The sequence below is a fragment of the Mauremys reevesii genome, linkage group 11 (assembly GCF_016161935.1).
Source record: "Mauremys reevesii isolate NIE-2019 linkage group 11, ASM1616193v1, whole genome shotgun sequence".
Taxonomy (NCBI): domain Eukaryota; kingdom Metazoa; phylum Chordata; order Testudines; family Geoemydidae; genus Mauremys; species Mauremys reevesii.
This window is the reverse complement of record NC_052633.1, coordinates 69,710,350-69,729,647: the sequence shown is the minus strand read 5'-3', so window position 1 is coordinate 69,729,647 and position 19,298 is coordinate 69,710,350. Positions and strand designations below refer to the sequence as shown.

The window sequence follows — 19,298 nt, the reverse complement described above, 5'->3', positions numbered from 1 at the left end:
TGGGCCTATCTCTCCTCAGCAGGAGCTACTTAGGAGATGCCAGCGGTGTCTCTTCCAATTGAGATTATGGCCTTTTATTTAAATGGGCCTCTTTTTACAAACTTTTCAACTACAATGGTATGAAAATGTTCCATCGAAACTTCTTTGTCTTAATGAAAAGTGGCCTTTTTACTAATAAAATAATAATTACAGAAATACTTCACTTAAAAAAAAGGCGTTTTGGTGGAAAAAGTTGTTTTCTGAGGAAATTTTTCTCTCCATTTTTGTCCTGACAAATTATTTCCTGCCAACACTATTTTTAGTGCAGCTTTTTAACTCAGGGGAGGAGCCACTGTTAGCAGTGAGAATGTGCTATGTGTGAGGGTCCTGAGGGTCCTCAAGCACAAGGCCAGATAGGAGAAGCCAAGATGGCACTCCTTTAAAGTGACAGCCCTGTCACTTTCTTGCAGCTGCTGACAGCAGTGTCAGTGAAGAAGTAGTAAAACAGGCAAGGCAAAGATAGAGTTCCATATCCAGACTTTTCCAAAGCTCTAGAGTTGGTATTTTCAACTCTGGCAGAGTAACACAATAATCTTATATAAAGCCAGCACCCCACCTCGCACTCCCCTGAAGGGTTTTCTTCTGCCTATCTTGGGTGAGTGTGGGGGGAAAATGACTGGAAAAAAATAGGCTCTTGCCCTCCAGAGATGCATTATCAAGGGACTCTCCATAGTTCTCATTCCCTCTCTCAAGCCTCTGACTGTTGTCAGAGGTTCAGCCAGTCTTAAGTTGTGGTATTGGAGCTCTATACGGTTGGGTAGCTGTCTTCAGTCTCTCTTAGCTTAGGAGAAAAAAGGCAGAATTTTTCCTTTCATTTTAGTGGGGGGAAAATCCCCCTTTTTCATATTTTAATCTTGCTTCCATTTTTATTCATTGGAAAAAGGTGGGGAAAATAAGTGTGTGTTTTTTCCCACAATTTTTAAAATGAAATACTGTTCAAATAAGCCTGATTTACTACGTGATCCAGATCATTCTGAAGAAGTGACCTGTCATCCTCATGCAACCTTGGGGAAGTCATGGTAAATATGTAGGAAACCAGTAGCGGAGTCAGAAAAATACTCAGAAGCCCAGGAAAAGAACCCAGATTTCCTAAGAGAACAATTCTCCTTAATGGAACAGTCATTTAAAATATTGACTAGAATGCACAAAACCTCTGCATTGGCTGAAGACATGGTACATTTGAAATACGTCTCTTGAAACCTTTGAAAGATGTTGACCACAGTCAGAAAATAAGTGGTGTCTTTAAAACACTGGCTAACGTTGTTGAATATCACTTAGCACTTAGACAAAGACAGTGTTTAAAAACGTGTTTGCTGGTCATGGTAATCCTTGACCAAACTCCATCTGCACTAGATGCTAAGTCACATTTAACTGTGTTAGTTTACATTTTTAAAAACACACCATTCATTTCCTCAGTATAGACAAAGCTTGTGTAGTCCTTGGGGTCAGTCCTGACTTTGCGGGGTGGAGGGGTGAAGAACACATGGGAAAATCTGAGCATAACATGAGACCTAAACTGACAATCCTTTCATGCCTCTGGCACTTGAAATACTATATTTTTGGTACAGGCTACTGTATATTTTAAACATCTTTTTTTCTCACTTTTAAAACAAGCCAGTCTCATCTGACATTCATCCCACGGTTTTTTTGTTTTTGTTATTTTTTAATGAAACCCTTTATTATACTCTGCACTCTGGAAATCATGAGGCTCATAAGTCCTTGCTATTGTAATTCCTTCCCTGTGTGACACATGTTGCATCCTATTATAGAAACAAAGGACGCACATGCTTCTTTATCTGCGCTATAGAAGCAAGACACCGATTCTCATTGTGATGAGTGCAGACAGCAGCAGCCTCCTGCCAATTCTTCTCCTTCCGATTCGTATTCACTTTGTTATGTCTAATTAGAGACCTGGAGTACAAAGAGGCTTAGGACCGCTTTACTTGCAAGCTTCTCTGCCTTTGCCTGATAGTACACCTTTTGTGTGTAACATTTGGGGATTGTTCAGAAGCGGTTTACAGTGACAGACTGCTTTTATACTTTGCTGGCTACTGTCCATTTCATTTCCATTGTGTGTTTCATCATATGTTTCAAAGGCAGTTTGCTAAAGGATAAGGACACCCCTAATTTATAGCAGGACTTAAGTAGGGGGGGGTGCTTTGTTTCTTCCCTCAGATTTCCTTAATGCAGGCTTCAAATAGGCAAGGATACTATAGAAAACTGATAGTGTTTTACCGCATTGTCTCTTTTTTCCCTGGGAGCTTGCTGGATTTGGATCCAGAAGGGATACATCTTAAATGGTATTGGGTGGGTTGCTTGTCTATTGGTCATCCCAGACCCAACGTGCAAATAAATCAATGTTTTCTAACTGTCAGCCCTACAAACTTAATCTGGGATCTGAGAGTCAAGCTCTCTTCTTTCCTTGTAACATCATCACAGGTCATAGAGATTCTGTGGGCTGTGAATGGCCTCACAGGGACCACCTTGCTGCCTTCAGAGGCATCGTGAAGGTGGAATTCCTTGAATTTCAATAACTCTCTCTGTCAATGCCCATGATGCACTAGGTGTACGCCTATGGGTGTGTTGGTTCTGCTGGGTTACCAGGAGTGAACCGAGTAGAAATAACTTGTTCATGTCACCAAAGTCCACCGGTGTGACTCTGAATACACACTGGGGTGTGGAGGGGGGGAGATCCCCTGCAGCTACATCTGTATAAAATCAGTGCAATGGAGTGGGGAATCCAGATCCAATTTGTTCAGAAATATGATGCCATTTCTGCAGTTAGTTATCGGGTGAGCCCTACTGTAAATGGAGATTGTAAAATATATTAAAAACTCTGCAGTTTAGAATTTTCAAAGCCTTTTAAGGGCAAAAGGATGCTCCACCTCTCTAGAACTGAGGTGCCATCAGACTTGGAACACTGTCTTCAGATCTGGCTCCCTCATTACCAGAAAGATAGTGACAAATTGTGGGTGCTCAAGGAAGAGCAATGAGAAGGGGCTGGAGGGATTGATTTTTGTGAGGGGTTCTTAACAGGGTTTGTTTTGGCTGGGATCTAAAAACCTAGGCACAGGTGTCCATGGCAAACCTGCCTGGTTCCATCTCCTTCTTCTCCCTTATCCACCCCCAGCCACAGTAACTGGAACTGCCATTCTGAACTGCTGGCAGCCTGCCTCTCAGGCTTGGTAGGAGCTTCTTATGCCATGGGGCAGGACCACTAAGGGGGCAGGAGAAGTTCTGCCACTTAATGCCACTATCACAAGTGACTGGGACTGATGTGACCTGGGATAGGCTTATAAAAGCTAGGACATGGCCTGGCCTTCTGATGGGATTCTAACAGCTATGGTAACAGCCAAAGAAGGCCCCTAATGCAGCAGGGGCAGGGAATGGAGGATGGGACCCCCATACAAATTTCAGAGATTTGGGGCTAGAGATCTTAGTTTTACAAGCTCACCTGGTAGGCTACACAGCATGTTATACGTTCTATCCCCTTCAGTAAAACGATCACCTTTTTCTTGATACAGTTGGGTGTACTACATAAAGGTGTACTATCAGCTCTACTGAGCTATTGAACAAGTCTATTTTCTTCCTTAAATGAGCAGTTTCCGTTTTAGCTTTACTTTTTCTTGGCCACTGAAGTCACTCGCAACTCCACTATATACCTTGATGAGGTTCCTGTCACGTTCTGTCTGGCAGTGAGCCATGGATCAGGTGTTGCACTGAATGCTGGGAATACGTTGTGTCAAGGCTTTTGATGAAACCGAGCTTATAGCATTTGAAAGGGTCCGTACGCACTACATAATTTTGCCTATAAAGATGGCTTGACACACTTGCAATAGGAAGCAGCAGATCCGGGTATGGACTGGAACCAGAGCGGCAGTGTGTTTGTGTAGCTGGGCCTTGCATATTGTGTATATTCAGTAAACCCAATCATTTGGCCCTTGCTGTGCTTGGCTGGTTCCTTCATACTGTGTGTGTTATGTAAAGAACAGAAGACACATCTCCCCGCTCCAATCAGCTCAAGAAAGCTTGAGCTGAGGGTTTTTGGTGAAACTCCATCAATCATTAACCCTTCCCCTCCCGAATTTAGCCAAAGGGCAAGCCTGCTTGCCTTCCCTAAGAGGCTATGCATATCTTACGCAAGATCAGACCAGAAGTTTTACAGTGATACCACCTCAGCCAGCCAACCTGGTCTGTATGGTGGTAGTCATCAGAAATCTACAAAATTAACATTAACCTGTTTCAGTTGTTAGGCTTTGAGACCTTAGTCCTACATAAGAATGGCCCTACTGGGTCAGACCAAAGGTCCATCTAGCCCAGTATCGTGTCTTCCAACAGTGGCTAGAGGGAATGAACAGAACAGGTAATCATCAAGTGATCCACCCCCTGTCGCTCATTCACAGCTTCTGGGAAACAGAGACTAGGGACACCATGCCTGCCCATCCTGGCTAATAGCCATTGATGGACCTATTCTCCATGAATGTATCTAGTTCTTTTTTGAACCCTGTTATGGTCTTGGAATTCACAACATCCTCTGGCAAGGAGTTCACAGGTTGACTGTGTGCTGTGTGAAGAAATACTTCCTTTTATTTGTTTTAAACCTATTAATTTCATTTGGTGACCCCTAGTTCTTGTGTTATGAGAAGTAGTAAACACTTCCTTATCTACTTTCTCTACACCAGTAATTATTTTATAGACCTCAATTATATCCCCCCTTAGCCGTCTCTTTTCCAAGCTGAAAAGTCCCCGTTTTATTAATCTCTCTTCATACAGAAGCTGTTCCATACCCCTAATCATTTTTGTTGCCCTTCTCTGAACCTTTTCCAATTCCAATTTTGAGATGCGGCGACCACATCTGCACACAGTATTCAAGATGTGGGCATACCATGGATTTATATAGAGGCAACATGATATTTTCTGTCCTATTATCTCTCCCTTTCTTAAATATTCCCAGCATTCTGTTTGCTTTTTTTCACTCATGCTGCACATTGAGTGGATGTTTTCAGAGAACTATCCACAATGACTCCAAGATCTCTTTCTTGAGTGGTAACAGCTATTTTAGACCCAATAATTTTATATGTATAGTTGGGATTATGCTTTCCAGTGTGCATTACTTTGCATTTATCAACATTGAATTTCATCTGCCATTTTGTTGCCCGGTCACCCAGTTTTGAGAGATCCCTTTGTAGCTCTTCGCTATCTGCCTGGGTCTTAATTATCTTTATTAATTTTGTATCATCTGCAAATTTTAACACCTCACTGTTTACCCCTTTTCCAGATCATTTATGAATATGTTGAATAGGACTGGTCCCAGAACAGACCCCTGGGGGGCACCACTATTTACCTCTCTCCATTCGGAAAACTGATCATTTATACCTACCCTTTGTTTCCTATCTTTTAACCAGTTACCAATCCATAAGAGAACCTTCCCTCTTATCCCATGACAGCTTACTTTGCGTAAGAGCCTTTGGTGAGGGACCTTGTCAAAGGCTTTCTGAAACTCTAAGAATGTATATCCACTGGATCCCCTTGGTCCACATATTTGTTGACCCCCTCAAAGAATTCTAGTAGATTGGTGAGGCATGATTTCCCTTTACTAAAACCATGTTGACTCTTCCTCGAAAAATTATGTTCATCTATATGTCTTACAATATTGTTCTTTATTATAGTTTCAACCAGTTTTCCCGGTACTGAAGTCAGGCTTACAGGCCTGTAATTGCTGGGATCATCTCTGGAGCCCTTTTTAAAAATTTGCGTCACATTAGCTATCCTCCAGTCATCTGGCACAGAAGCTGATTTAAATGATAGGTTACAGACTACAGTTAGTAGTTCTTCAGTTTCACATTTGAGTTCCTTCAGAACTCTTGGATGAATACCATCTGGTCCTGGTGACTTATTGCTGTTCAATTTATCAATTTGTTCCAAAACCTCCTCTAATGACACCTCAGTCTGGGACAGTTGCTCAGATTTGTCACCTAAAAAGAATGGCTCCGGTTTGGGAATTTCCCTCACATCCTCAGCCATGACAACCGGTGCAAAGAATTTATTTAGTTTCTCCACAATGGCCTTATCATCCTTGAGTGCTCCTTTAGCACCTCGATCATCCAGTGGCCCCACTGGTTGTTTAGCGGGCTTTCTACTTCTGATGTACTTACAAAAAGTAATAGCAATTTTTTTTTGTCTTTGGCTTACTGTTCCTCAAATTCTTTTTTGGCCTTCCTAAAATTGTATTTTTACACTTCATTTGCCAGTGTTTATGCTCCTTTCTATTTTCCTCACTAGGATTTAACTTCCACTTTTTAAAGGATGCCTTTTTGCCTCTCCCTGCTTCTTTTACTTTGTTGTTTAGCCATGGTGGCTCTTTTTTGGTTCTCTTACTATTTTTATTAATTTGGGATGTACATTTAAGTTGAGCCTCTATTATGGTGTCTTTAAAAAGTTTCCATGTGGCTTGCAGAGATTTCACTTTTGGTACTGTACCCTTTAATTTCTGTTTAACTAACCTCCTCATTTTTGTGTAGTTCCCCTTTCTGAAATTAAATTCTACAATGTTGAGCCACTGTGGTGTTTTTCCTGCCACGGGGATATTAAATTTAATTAAATTATGGTCACTATGACCAAGCAGTCCAGCTATATTCACCTCTTGGACCAGATCCTATGCTCCACTTAGGACTAAATCAGGAATTGTCAAGAAACTTTATCTCTGCATCCTGTCCTGAAGTGACATGTACCCAGTCAATATGGGGATAATTGAAATCCTCCATTATTATTATTGAGATTTTTATTTTAAGAAACTCTCTAATTTCCCTGAGCACTTCACAGTCAGTATCACCGTCCTGGTCAGATGGTCTGTAATATAGCCTTACACTATATTATTATTATTAGAGTATGGAATTTCTATCCATGGAGATTCTATGATACAGTTTGATTCATTTACGATTTTTTATTTCATTTGATTCTACGCTTTCTTTCAAATATAGTGCCACTCTCCCACCAGCACGACCTATTCTATTAACTAACAGCCTAAATTTGGCCTCCAGGACCTCTCTCCTATCCTTCCCTATGTCATTGGTACCTACGTGTACTACGACCACCGGCTCCTCCCCAGCACTACACATAAATTTATCTAAATGTAGTCACCATGCAGTTCTCCCGGTCATCACAAACCCAGCTGTCTATGTTTCTAATGATCGAATCACCCATTACTAATACCTGTCTCTTTCTAATAACTGGAGTTCCCTCCCCAGGAGAGGTATCTTCAGTCCGAGAGGATACCACAACATCATCTGGAAGGAGGGTCCCAGCTATGGGATTGTTTCCCTCTGATCCAGTTAGAAGCTCTCCTTCCCTGGGACTTTCATCCTCCTTAACTGCACAGAGGCTGTCAGACCGGGGGTAGGACTGTTCTACTGTGTCCCGGAAAGTCTCATCTGTGTACCTCTGTCTCCCTCAGCTCCTCCAATTCAGTGACTCTGGTCTCCAAAGCCCATACGTGGTCTCTGAGGGCCAGGAGCCCCGTGCACCAAATGCACACATACACCACCTGCCCACAGGGCAGGTAATCATACATGCTGCATTGGGTGCAATAAACTGGGTAGCCCCCACTCTGTTGCTGGACTTCTGCCTGCATTCTCTTTTTACTCCTGCAGCTGGTTCCTTTGTTGTTCTTTTTGTTTATATCAAGGGGGTGTTTTGGGCTTTTAAGTTTAAAGAATGTTTAGTTCTAGCCCCTGCTTCCACTCCCCCTTTAGACTCCCTCACAAAATTCCCCTGTTAGCCGCTCCTGTTGACTAGCTCCTCTGGTCACTTAGGAGCAGGCTTTTTAAAGCCCTGGTCTCCCTGAGTAGCCCCGCCCCTTGGTTAAGGGTCGATAGGTGCTAAAAGGCTTAGGGATCACAGCCTCGTTAAGAAGCTCTCAGCCTTGCCTAGCAGGCCGCTAGGCTCAGCACACACACGGTCAGCACACGGTCCCCCAAACACGGTCCTATTCTAATTAATACAGCATTCGGGATCTCTTTCTGGGGATTCTCCTCTGAAACGTGCGTCATGGTAGCAAGGGTCCCCTGTGAGGCCATCATTATCTGGTAATTAACTTTGTTGATACGTGTTAAAAGCACAGTTGACTTTGAAGCAAGAAGCTTAAGCTAACCGATACAATCAGTTCTCTCTCAGGATAATGTCATCAGTGCTGTAAAAACCCTTTGATTTATAAACTATCTTGGCTGCACAGCTAAATTAAATAAAGGCAGTGCCCTGTGCTTGCTGTGCTGCACTGTAAATAAATCAGTGTGCAGTCACTGTGATAAGAGAACACTCTTCCCTCTTCCCCTACCATGCTCTGTTCTGCACCTGATTTTGCAATCCGGGTAACTATCCACTCTAAGCAAAATTCTGGGCCAGATCAGCCCCTCCAAGGAAAAATCCTCAAGCAGAGGCTCCGAAAACTCCACCAGGTTCTCCCTCCTGCAAGGGACAGAGACTCAGAGGAGCCAGTGGGCATCCATGGTGACATAAGGGTCTACTTGTGCAGAGTCACTTGCAGGATGGATGAGTACAGAGGGAGGATGGCGCAGTGGTTGGAGCATTAGAGTGGGACTTGTGAGAACTTGTTTAAGTTCCTGCCTCTGCCACAGATTTCTCATGTGGCCTTGGGCTAGTCACTTTGGGTCCATCTACAAGGCAAGGAGAAACTTGCAGCAGTGATTCTTGGAGTCCAGGGCTATAGACTTGGACTCACTCTCCGATGATAAAAATAGCTGTGTAGATGCTCAGGCTGGAGCTCAGGCTCTGAGGCCCAAGGAGGGCTAGCCGAGTCAGTAGATCTGGGTTCTGAGAGTCGCTGTGGTGGGTTTCCACTTGTCATGTAGCTGTACCCTTAGTCTCTCTGTGCCTCTGCTTTCACATCTTTAAAATGGGGATAAATTAACAGCACTTTCCTACCTCACAGCAGGGTGGCAGGATAAGAACATTAAAGATTGTGACATGCTCAGATATTCTGCTAAAGGAGGCCATAGTACTGCCTGAGAATAGATTTAGTGACAGTCGGCAAGAACTGCAGTTGGAAAAATTGGGAGTGTTGTACCAGATCGAATGCCAGGTTTGGGTTGGTTTTTCTGTGGCTTGGCCTCTTTAAAAATCAGCAAGTCCCAGAGACCTCCACAGAGCACAGGACCATTTTATCCAGCTAGAACTCATGTTCCTCATAACTTAACCAAGGACCTGTAATCAAACTTAACATTTTCCCTGCCTGCTTAATATTAAATGAATACAAGTGAAAAATGCAAAAGTAAAGCCTGCTCTTGAATGCAAGGAAATGTAATCAAAGAAATTGAGGGAATGGTTTAAACAAACACTTAACAGTGGGGAAAGTCTGGGGTCTGATTCTGCTCTTCCTTTACACTGGAGTAACTCCACAGAAGACAATGGAGTCACATTGGTGTCAAACCAGCGCTGTGCGAGAAGAGAATCATGCCCTCAGATTCTGGAAGCAAACAAAAAGATTTGTTCAGAGAGCAGCATTGAAAAACAAGCGCTGCGTAAAAAATCAAAATGTTAATTTAATATCAAATCTATCTCTACAACAACTGGCTATTGATTTTATACACACACTCAGGAGTGAACATTTGCTGCACTGATAAAAATTTTCCAAAACATACTTACTCCATCAAGCTGAAAGTCTCAAGCGTCAAGGCTCCTGTTTCTGAGCTGTGTTTGAAAAGCATGAATCTTTAAGGAACAGCCAAGCATTGACATGGAACAGAAGAAGAAGCCCTGAAACCTCAAATGACCAGCTGGCTGGATTAAAATAAACTTTATAAAGCTTCTCTTCAGCTCCCAGTAAACAAGGAACCTGAACAGATAAATATTCCACAAGCAGCGTCTTTATTGCCATAGCTATAGTTCTTAGCTTTCTCAGTCATACCTGTGTTTAAATTGGGGTGGGGAAAAGGACAAGCAGTGTTGTATATGCAAGCTGGTTGAAATTTTTTTCCCCTGTATGGGAAATTTTGACTGCACGGAAAAGCTGAAACTATTTGACTGAACCAATTTTGAGACCTTTTCCACTCCGCTGATCCAGAACACCGTGTCCAGTTCTGGGGGAACACGTCATCCAGTTCTCTGAAATCCAAAAAACTCAGTTCAGCCCCAGCTCCTCACTCAGGTTACTTTGTTAAGCATGTAACAGCTCTTTGCCTATGCTGGCCAGGCCCAGATGCAGGCGGGGGTTAGGTACAGGGTGATACCACGGCTCCAATTTACGTTATACATCTCTCCTAGCTACTAACATCTATACTTGCATTAAAGAGCAATCACTTCGCAGAGGGTGTATGGACCAATCACTTTGCAGACTGCATAAGGCAAGCTTATCAATTCAGGGTGCTTCTCCTAAGTTTGTTTACAGTGAAAATACCCCACAATAGTAAGCTTAGTTAGTTTCTGCCTCCCTTATTTACTACAAATATTCTCAATAATTCGTTGTTTAAGTAATTACTTGTTCGGGCATGGTCAACAGTTTCTTGTTCAGGCATGTCTTGACCTAACTTGGGCCTGCAAGCCAGCCCTACAGCCAAACCTTTGGTTTGGAATCATAGAATAATAGAATATTAGGGTTGGAAGAGACCTCAGGAGGTCATCTAGTCCAACCGCCTGCTCAAAGCAGGACCAACACCAACTAAATCATCCCAGCCAGGGCTTTGTCAAGCTGGGCCTTAAAAACCTCTAAGGAAGGAGATTCCACCACCTCCCTAGGTAACCCATTCCAGTGCTTCACCACCCTTTTAGTGAAAGTGTTTCCTAATCTCCAACCTAGACCTCCCGTACTGCAACTTGAGACCATTGCTCCTTGTTCTGTCATCTGCCACCACTGAGAACAGCCTAGCTCCATCCCCTTTGGAACCCCCTTCAGGTAGTTGAAGGCAGCTATCAAATCTGTGAACTTGCTGAGGGTGCAATTCATCCCATCATCCAGATCATTAATAACTCCTTGGGCACTCTGCTTGATACCGGCTGCCAACTAGATATCGAGCCATTGATCACTACCCATTGAGCCTGACAATCTAGCCAGCTTTCTATCCACCTAACAGTCCATTCATCCAATCCATACTTCTTTAACTTGCTGGAAAGAATACTGTGGGAGTCTATATCAAAAGTTTTGCTAAAGTCCAGATATATCACATCCACCACTTTCCCCATATCCACAGAGCCAGTTATCTCATCATAGAAGGCACTCAGGTTGGTCAGGCATGACTTGCCCTTGGTGAATCTGTGTTAACTGTTCCTGTTCACCTTCCTCTCCTCCAAGTGCTTCAAAATGGATTCCTTGAGGACCTGCTCCATGATTTTGCCAGGGACTGAGGTGAGGCTGTAGTCCCCCGGGTTCTCTTTCTTCCCTTTTTTAAATATGGGCACTAGATTTGTCTTTTTCCAATCGTCCAGGACCTCCCCTGATTGCCATGAATTTTCAAAGATAATGGCCAATGACTCTGCAATCACATCAGCCAACTCCCTCAGCACCCTTGGATGCATTAGATCTGCATGTCCAGCTCTTCTAAATAGTCCTTAACCTGTTCTTTCACCACTGAGGGCTGCTCACCTCGTCCCCATATTGTGTTGCCAAGTGCAGCAGTCTGGGAGCTGACCTTGTCTGTGAAGACCGAAGCAAAAAAAGCTTGGAGTCCTTCAGCTTTTTTTCCACATCATCTGTCACTGTGTTGCCTCCCGCATTCAGTAAGGGTCCCAGGCTTTCCCTGACCTTTTTCTTGTTGCTAACATACCTGTAGAAACCCTTCTTGTTACTCTTCACATCCCTTGCTACCTGCAACTCCAATTGTGCCTTGGACTTCCTGATTACACCCCTGCATGCTCTAGCAATATTTTTAAACTCCTCCCTAGTTGTCTGTCCAAGTTTCCACTTCATGTAAGCTTCCTTTTTGAGTTTAAACTCACCGAAAATTTCACTGTTAAGCCAAGCTGGTCACCTGCCATATTTGCTATTCTTTCTGCACATCGGGATGGTTTGTTTCTGCACCCTCAATAAGGATTTCCTGGACTCCTTTCCCCCTCATATTAGCCTGCCGGGGATCCTGCCCATCAGTTCCCTGAGGGAGTCTAAGTCTGCTTTTCCAAAGTCCATGGTCCGTATTTTGCTACTCTCCTTTCTCTCTTTTATCAGGATCCTGAACTCAACTATCTCATGGTCACTGCTGCCCAGGTTGCCACCCACTTCTACTTCCCCTACCAATTCTTCCCTGTTTGTGAGCATCAGGTCAAGAGGACCACGCCCCCCCCAGTTGGTTCCTCCAGCACTTGTACCAGGAAGTTGTCCCCAACACTCTCCAAAAACTTCCTGGATTGTCTGTGCACTGCTGTATTGCTCTCCCAGCAGATGTCAGGGTGATTGAAGGCCCCTATTAGAACCAGGGCCTGTGATTTGGAAACTTCAGTTAGTTGCCGAAGAAAGCCTCATCTACCTCATCCTTCTGATCCAGTGGCCTATTGCACACGCCCACCATGACATCACTCTTGTTGCTCTCGCCTCTAAACTTAACCCAAAGACTCTCGACAGGCTTTTCTCCAGTTTCATACTGGAGCTCTGAGCAATCATAACACTGTCTTACATACAATACAACTCCTCCACTGCAGGAAATACCACTGCAGTGCTTCATGGGAGTTGTAGCTGGGGGCATCTAATACTTCTCTGTGGGCCAGATTCCCTAGCCAATCTCCTAACCTGTGGTGCATTGCTGCCTGTCAACATTTTCCTGTGGAAGTTCTGCAAAAATTAGAAATTTCATTTTCATTGAAATGTTCTGCTGACAATTTTGACTCTTCAACAAAAAAAATGCAAACCCCAAAATATTTCAGCCGAAACCTAAATATTTTTATTCCAAAATGCCTCTGTGGGACCTCTTAGGAGTAGCAGCTCAGAGGCCTCATGCTCCCGTTCTGCTGTATAGCCCGGGCTCCTCCGTGCACCTCATGGCAGAGTTGGACCTTAGGTTCCAGTGCTTGTTTAGGCTTTGTTAGTCTCTGGCTTGCTTACTGTGTGACCTCTGGCTTTGTGTGTGCTGAGCATGTTGCTGGCCAGGAGTGTATTTGTCATGGGGGTGGAGATATTTGCTGAAGACTGTGGCTCAGGCAGGGCTAGAACCTCCCTTTAGACCAGCCCTGGGAAATGGGTGGCACATAAGCTTCACCTCCACGTGTGTCATGGTGACTCGTTGAATTTCTTCCTTGCTTCGTCTTTGCTTTCAGCAGGCAGTTACTTAGTGATGGTCTGCACTAGCAGCAACTCCCTACATCCCTTTCCCTCCACGCTAGCCTAGTTGTTCCCACCCACTGTGGGTGAGGGTGGAGCCAAGGCTCTGCCCTTTCTTCACTCCTCCCACGTCACCCACTCCGGGGAGCAAGTAGGCGATTCTACTTGCTTGATTCTATGTACCCGGACCACAGGTTACCCAGGTAGCGCTCTGAGGGTATGTCTGCAGGGCATCTGGGAGTGCAAGTGCCGAGCAAACTTGGGACTTCTAAGTTCACATCCGCAGTGTCCATATGGGGATATGGCAGCACAGGACTTTGATGTACACTGCTCTTTACTCCCCTTTAGCCCAAACTCTGGGCAGTGTAGACATGCCCTTAGTTTCCTGAGTCCTCAGCCCTTTCTGTAGGGAAGGGGAGATTGAGGAAGTAGCATTTAAATATTACGTATATACTCATCAATTAGCCCATTCATTTATAAGCTGTATGACCCTTTCATAAGCCCACCCTATATTTCAGGGTTTGGCAAAATTTGGCTCCTGGCCCATTAGGGTAAGCCACTGGCGTGTAGGGACATTTTGTTTACCTGGAGCATCTGGTAATTCAGCAAATTCATCTGCTGGGCCATGGTTTGCTGTTCCCAGCCAAGAGGAGCTGCGAGAAGTGGCACCACTTCCCGCAGCTCCCCTTGGCTGGGAACGGCAAACCGCAGCCACAGGGATCTGAGGGGCTCCCTGCCTGCAGACGCTCCAGGTAAACAAAGCAACAATATATTAGATATTCAGCTCAATAATTATGGAGTTTTAAATCATCAAATTGTGGTGTAGACCCATTTATAAGCCGACCCCCGCTCTTTGATGCTTCACCTTTTTACCAAAAATATTCGGCTTATGAACGAGTATATGCGGTACTCGTAATTAACCTGTTCAGGCAAACCAGTTGCAGCAATCCACTTTGGGAAGAAGGCAAACAAACATGACCCAAAGGAACACACCATCAAGATGGAAAGCAGGGCCCAGCAGATGAATTTGCCTTTGGTTTGTCACGCACATGCCTTCATTCTTCATCCCGTTCAGGCTTTTTTTTTGCTAGGTAGTAGCTCTCACCCATTCTGGCAGGCTGGGAGATCCCTGTTATCTCCTCAGGCTCTGTGAATTTTTTTTTCCTTCAGTAACCAAGACAGGTGATTATAAACACCTGTTAGTCTTTTAAAAAAAAAACAGGATTATTAGTTCAAGTATATTATTTCAGGTTCACTTAAACAAAGACTCTGAATTTGCAGTCACAAGAATTCTGTAAAGGCCCTAGGCCTGTAAGTCTGTTGGTTTTTTTTTTATCCAGAAAAGGAACAAGTGTTAGACCCTGGAGAATGGGAAGACATGAAGGGGAAAATGGGAACACAATGGATGTTAACATCAATTCTAAGATTCTGTGCTCCAAAAAGTGTTCAGTTGTTTACCAAGCTAGGGGTACAGCATAACAGTAAAGCCAAGCCCTGCCTTCCTCCCTGAGGCACCCCCAGAAGCAGAGAAGGGGTATAGTGTTGACGTCAATTAGCTACTCTGAGGTAAAATCAATCTGTGCCTTATCCCCACTAGGATTGTACAACAAGACGGCTATCTTGGTGTAAAAACTGAAGGAACACAAAACGGATACCATGTAGAATCAAGCAGGTGGGTTTATTATGCACAGCACTGGCGGAGTGTCACCTTGCTTATTAGGCTCAGAGACACTGCCAATCAATCAATTACAGTAGATTATATGGATTTTCCATGGGCGGAGGAATGTGATGGGGTAGGTAGTCCCAAACCCCTGGATTAGGTCTAGCAGCAAGACAAGATCAGCACAGTAGCCAATAGTCAAAGATTACATAATGTCTCCGCCCATGGTTTCAGGTTAACAAGTAACATACAATTAGTACTTCAAACAATGTATAAAATATATAAATGTTGAATTCTGATTTGGGGTCCATAGGAATGAAGTAGCCCTTCTGATTGTCCAACAGGTACATACGTAGGGGTTAAAACAAAAAGACAAATGAAAAGCACATGGCAATAAAGAATGTTTTTCAGTTGCTCATTTGTGTTTCGAAGGCAGGCACTGGTATCTCTGGGAAGCAGAAGAAAGGATGTCATATCTCATACTGACATACTTGAACCCTTTCCATAAACTCAAGGTTGATGTGTGGGAAGAACATCTCTTTCTACAGAAAGAATGGACACAGGCATAATAGGCCCCTTTCATTCCTTTGGCCTGCTTGCAACTTCAGATAGAGACACCAATTATGGTTCCTCACCTGGCTTTTTGCTGACCAAGCTTATCTTAGCAAAAAGCAAAGTTGTCTTGTGTTTGCTCTGCTTCTCTTAGCTAATATTGTTCACTGTTTACTAGGCCTCTGGCTTCTTGACCAGACTCTGGACTTTGGGCCTATAAAAAGAGCTGACCTAATCTAGATCAAGTTGTAACATAAACAGCACATGGATTTTGGCCCTTCAAAAACACACCTCTTTTTTGCAGGAAAGATGTAGCCTCAGTCAATGGGAGTGTTGCTAGAGTAGGGAGTGAATAAGGTCAGCTAGATTTGGCCCTGTGTTTTGGTACCAAGCGATAGTCACTTCAGTAATTGAGCTTCAGTGGAGCCAGGCTCTTATGTTCGCTCCACCCCATGGGGCCTGGTTCCCGATGGCTTAGTCAGGTTTTATGCTGATCATTTCTGTAGCGTTGCACTGCTTTAAAATTGGAGTAGCACAGTAGAGAATCAGGCTTTGGTCAGAGAGGTAAAATCCTATCCTACTGTAAAAGCTATGTGAGAATGGAGGGAGGGGGAGCATTGGTAATGTAAAGGTTTTCCTTGGTAAATGCTTCTGGATATGAGACAATGGAAACCTAGCTGGAAAGAAGAGGAGAAGGAGTATCACTTGAGGTTCTCCCACCTGGGATGCAATGTCTTTTTCCTTTACTCTAGACACGTAGCCAATGGAGGACTAAGGACTGTTCTGTAAACTTTGTTTGTTGCACTTCTAGTTAAATACAAACGTTGCCTGCTAAGAGGTGCACTAATCCCACCAAATTACTGCAATAAGAGATTTAATAAATACATTGGTCTAAAGGAAACAGGATAGCAACATTTAATATCTGTTATGCTTCACAGTCAATACATTTTTCCCTTTGCAGTGAAAAGATAACACTCTTTTTTCCATAACTTGTCTCAGGATTCTTATATCAGTAAAGAGCAGAAGAGAAATGTACCCACTGAAAGAAAGCTCAGCACTATGCAAAGAGTGATAAACTTCTCAGAAGGTGTTTACAAATGCATTCAGTGAAACAGAATTTTAATGAATTGTGCCACATAATCTCACAGTTAATGAGCTGTAAAAGCCTTTGTCAATTACAGTGACTAGGAACTAACTCTTTCAGTTTCCAGATCAATAATGGGACTCCTGTCTACACAAATTCTTAAGGAAAGATTGGGCTCTGAAAAGAAGAAAATGTACCTTTCTCATATTCTGCATGTCAGAAAGGTCACTCATTATTACAGCAGAGCCATCTATTTTCTTGTTTGTAAAATCAGCTCTCAGCTACATTAGTAAAAGAAACAAGCCTTTAAGATCAAATGGCACCACTGGTGCAAAATGCCAATAGCAAAAATAAAAGAGATTAAATGACTCCAATAATAACTAGTGGCCTTTTCAGCAGTTTATCTTGAGTTCAACTGTTTTGCACAACCCTTTAGAAAACAAAAATTAGTTCGCTCTGCCTTTGCTGTCCTCCATAATTACTTTGCTGGTAGAGTGTGACCTTAAAGCTTTCTAGCAGACTGATTTGGCCACTTTTTCTCTTCTCCAAGGGAAAGAATCATGTCTGTCTATGTATTTTTCCTGTTGAGCTAATGTCAGTATTCATATGTGGATGTGCAAGGTATACAATTTCCAAGCTATCACTGATACTGGGAAGGGATGGATACTGTGATCAAACATCAGAGGGGTAGCCGTGTTAGTCTGGATCAAACAATTCAAACTACCACCTACCTATCCAACAGAATATGCATTCCAGAGACAAATGTTTAACTCAACATCTTAACTTCTTTAAATCAAAATGCGGTAGTATTTGGGGGTTTGGTTCTGATCAATCCCTGGTAAATATGAAAGAAAAATATGGGAGACCGTTTTGTGAATTGTAATTATTTATAGCTCCAATTTATGATGTGATTTTTTTTCCCCTGTAAACTTTCTATTTGTTTCCTTTTTTAAAGGTTTTTCTCTACCTCCTGTTTCAGTGTGAAGGACACATTAGCAAAGAAACCATATAAAAAGTAATTTCAAGTAAAAACCTTTATGGAATGTGAAAAATTAAAGCTGCATTCAGCTCCACCATTAAGAAAAGAAATTGCCTACAGGCATCCACTATGTGAAATCCATTGCCCCTGAAAGGCTCCAGAGTTTATGCCTCACTCACAAATGCAATTTCACAGCACAAAGTGAAATGCTTAAACAAAGTGAGGGAGGATCTTTTCCAAGTTAAAGGCGCCTGATGGTGCCAGTTTTCTACGTGTGAACTGTAAGACTGTGTGAGTTTATAGATCTGCACCAAGAGGCTTTCTTGGGCCATTTCTGCTTGTGGATATTATATGCCGCAAAAGCAGGGCTTTCCTCTGAACACGGTGGCATCTTTATTTTGTTGTGTTACAGTAAGAGCTGGAGGCACTTGCTTGCTCATTTTCTGTCTGATTTAGGCCCCGTCCTGTAATTTGGTGCATGTGTGTGGACGCCATGCCTGCACGGAACATTGTGCCACTGGTGCATTGTAATCTGCAGAACTGGGTCTTTACATTGTTGAGGCCAGGATATGTATCCCCCATTTCATGTTGTACAGGCTGAACAAATAATGGGAGAGGAACACTACAACATACCAATGTTAACTTGGATGCAAAATGGACACAAGGATAAAGCTAGGAGGCATTGTTCTGCTGTGCTATAATTCAAAAGTGGCTGACTATAGCATTCATCATTTGTCCCCTGGGCCCAGTTTTGATGGTGATTCCCTCAAGTGTAAATCATCTGCAAATTCAGAACATGTGTTCCACCAGTCTCCATGCAGCTCCCAACCCACACATTGCAAAACCTGTTCAGCAAGCAAACTGCAGCAAGCCACTGCCCGTGGGGGCTTGTAATTCTCTTGTGGGGAGTGAGGTTGCCCTACAAGACTAGTTTTCATGGGATACTCTGCCTCTTCCAACATAAGGTATCCTGAGTGACTCAAGCTGTCCTAACCAGTTCTAAAACCATAATATTGTAATAAATCTGTGGTCACCTAAGACTTCATGGCTTCTATTACTGTGCTGCATACCATGACTACACGAAACTTGCTATAGCATTAAGGACGAGTCTCAGATCCTCCAACTCCCAAGAAGCATAGGCCCGTGGCACTTGATGTAGAGGGAGAATCTCCATTAGTTTTTTGGAAGCCTATAATCTGATTTACAATTGAGCAGTCCTGATTCCACCCAGTAGGGGACAGCGATGACACATGCACACTAACCAGATCATTACAATATTGAAGAATCCCCTTCTAGTTGCCAGATTCATCGTCATTTTCTCTCTGCTCCAGACGGTAAGATACCACCAAGCTTGTAAATGGCTAATAGGGAGAGCTCAGATGCTAACTGGCCTGCTTTAAATGTTCCAGCTGTAATAAACAGTAATTTTACTGTGCATAAGAGCCAGAAAGAGAACCACTTTTCCAGTTTGGGTATCTCACCTACTTGTAGATTAATGCAATACCTGGAGAGGAGAAGAAATAGGAAATAAAACTGAAAACCAGCCAAGGCCTGTGGGCAAAGAGATCTTTAAAGGCTACCAGGGAGAACATATCTGTGAATGTAATGAGTGCAAAAAGCCCACAAACCTGCCAAGAATTCAGGTTGCCGGCCCAGCCAGGATTATGAAAGTGTCCCCTGCCCTCTGGCACATCTATTATGGTTATTTCCTTAATGGAACTGTATG

At 43.3% G+C, this 19,298-nt stretch overlaps 1 long non-coding RNA gene across 2 annotated transcripts in view; it reads left to right on the top strand.

Moving 5' to 3' along the window:
• LOC120374327 overlaps positions 1-18,879 on the top strand; it is a 29,301-nt gene extending 10,422 nt beyond the window's left edge. For both annotated transcript variants that reach the window (XR_005586008.1, XR_005586007.1), the window contains exons 3-4: positions 14,895-14,969; positions 17,549-18,879. This is a non-coding gene — a long non-coding RNA (uncharacterized LOC120374327). The remainder of the gene's footprint in view (positions 1-14,894; positions 14,970-17,548) is intronic.
• Positions 18,880-19,298: the final 419 nt, after the last annotated feature.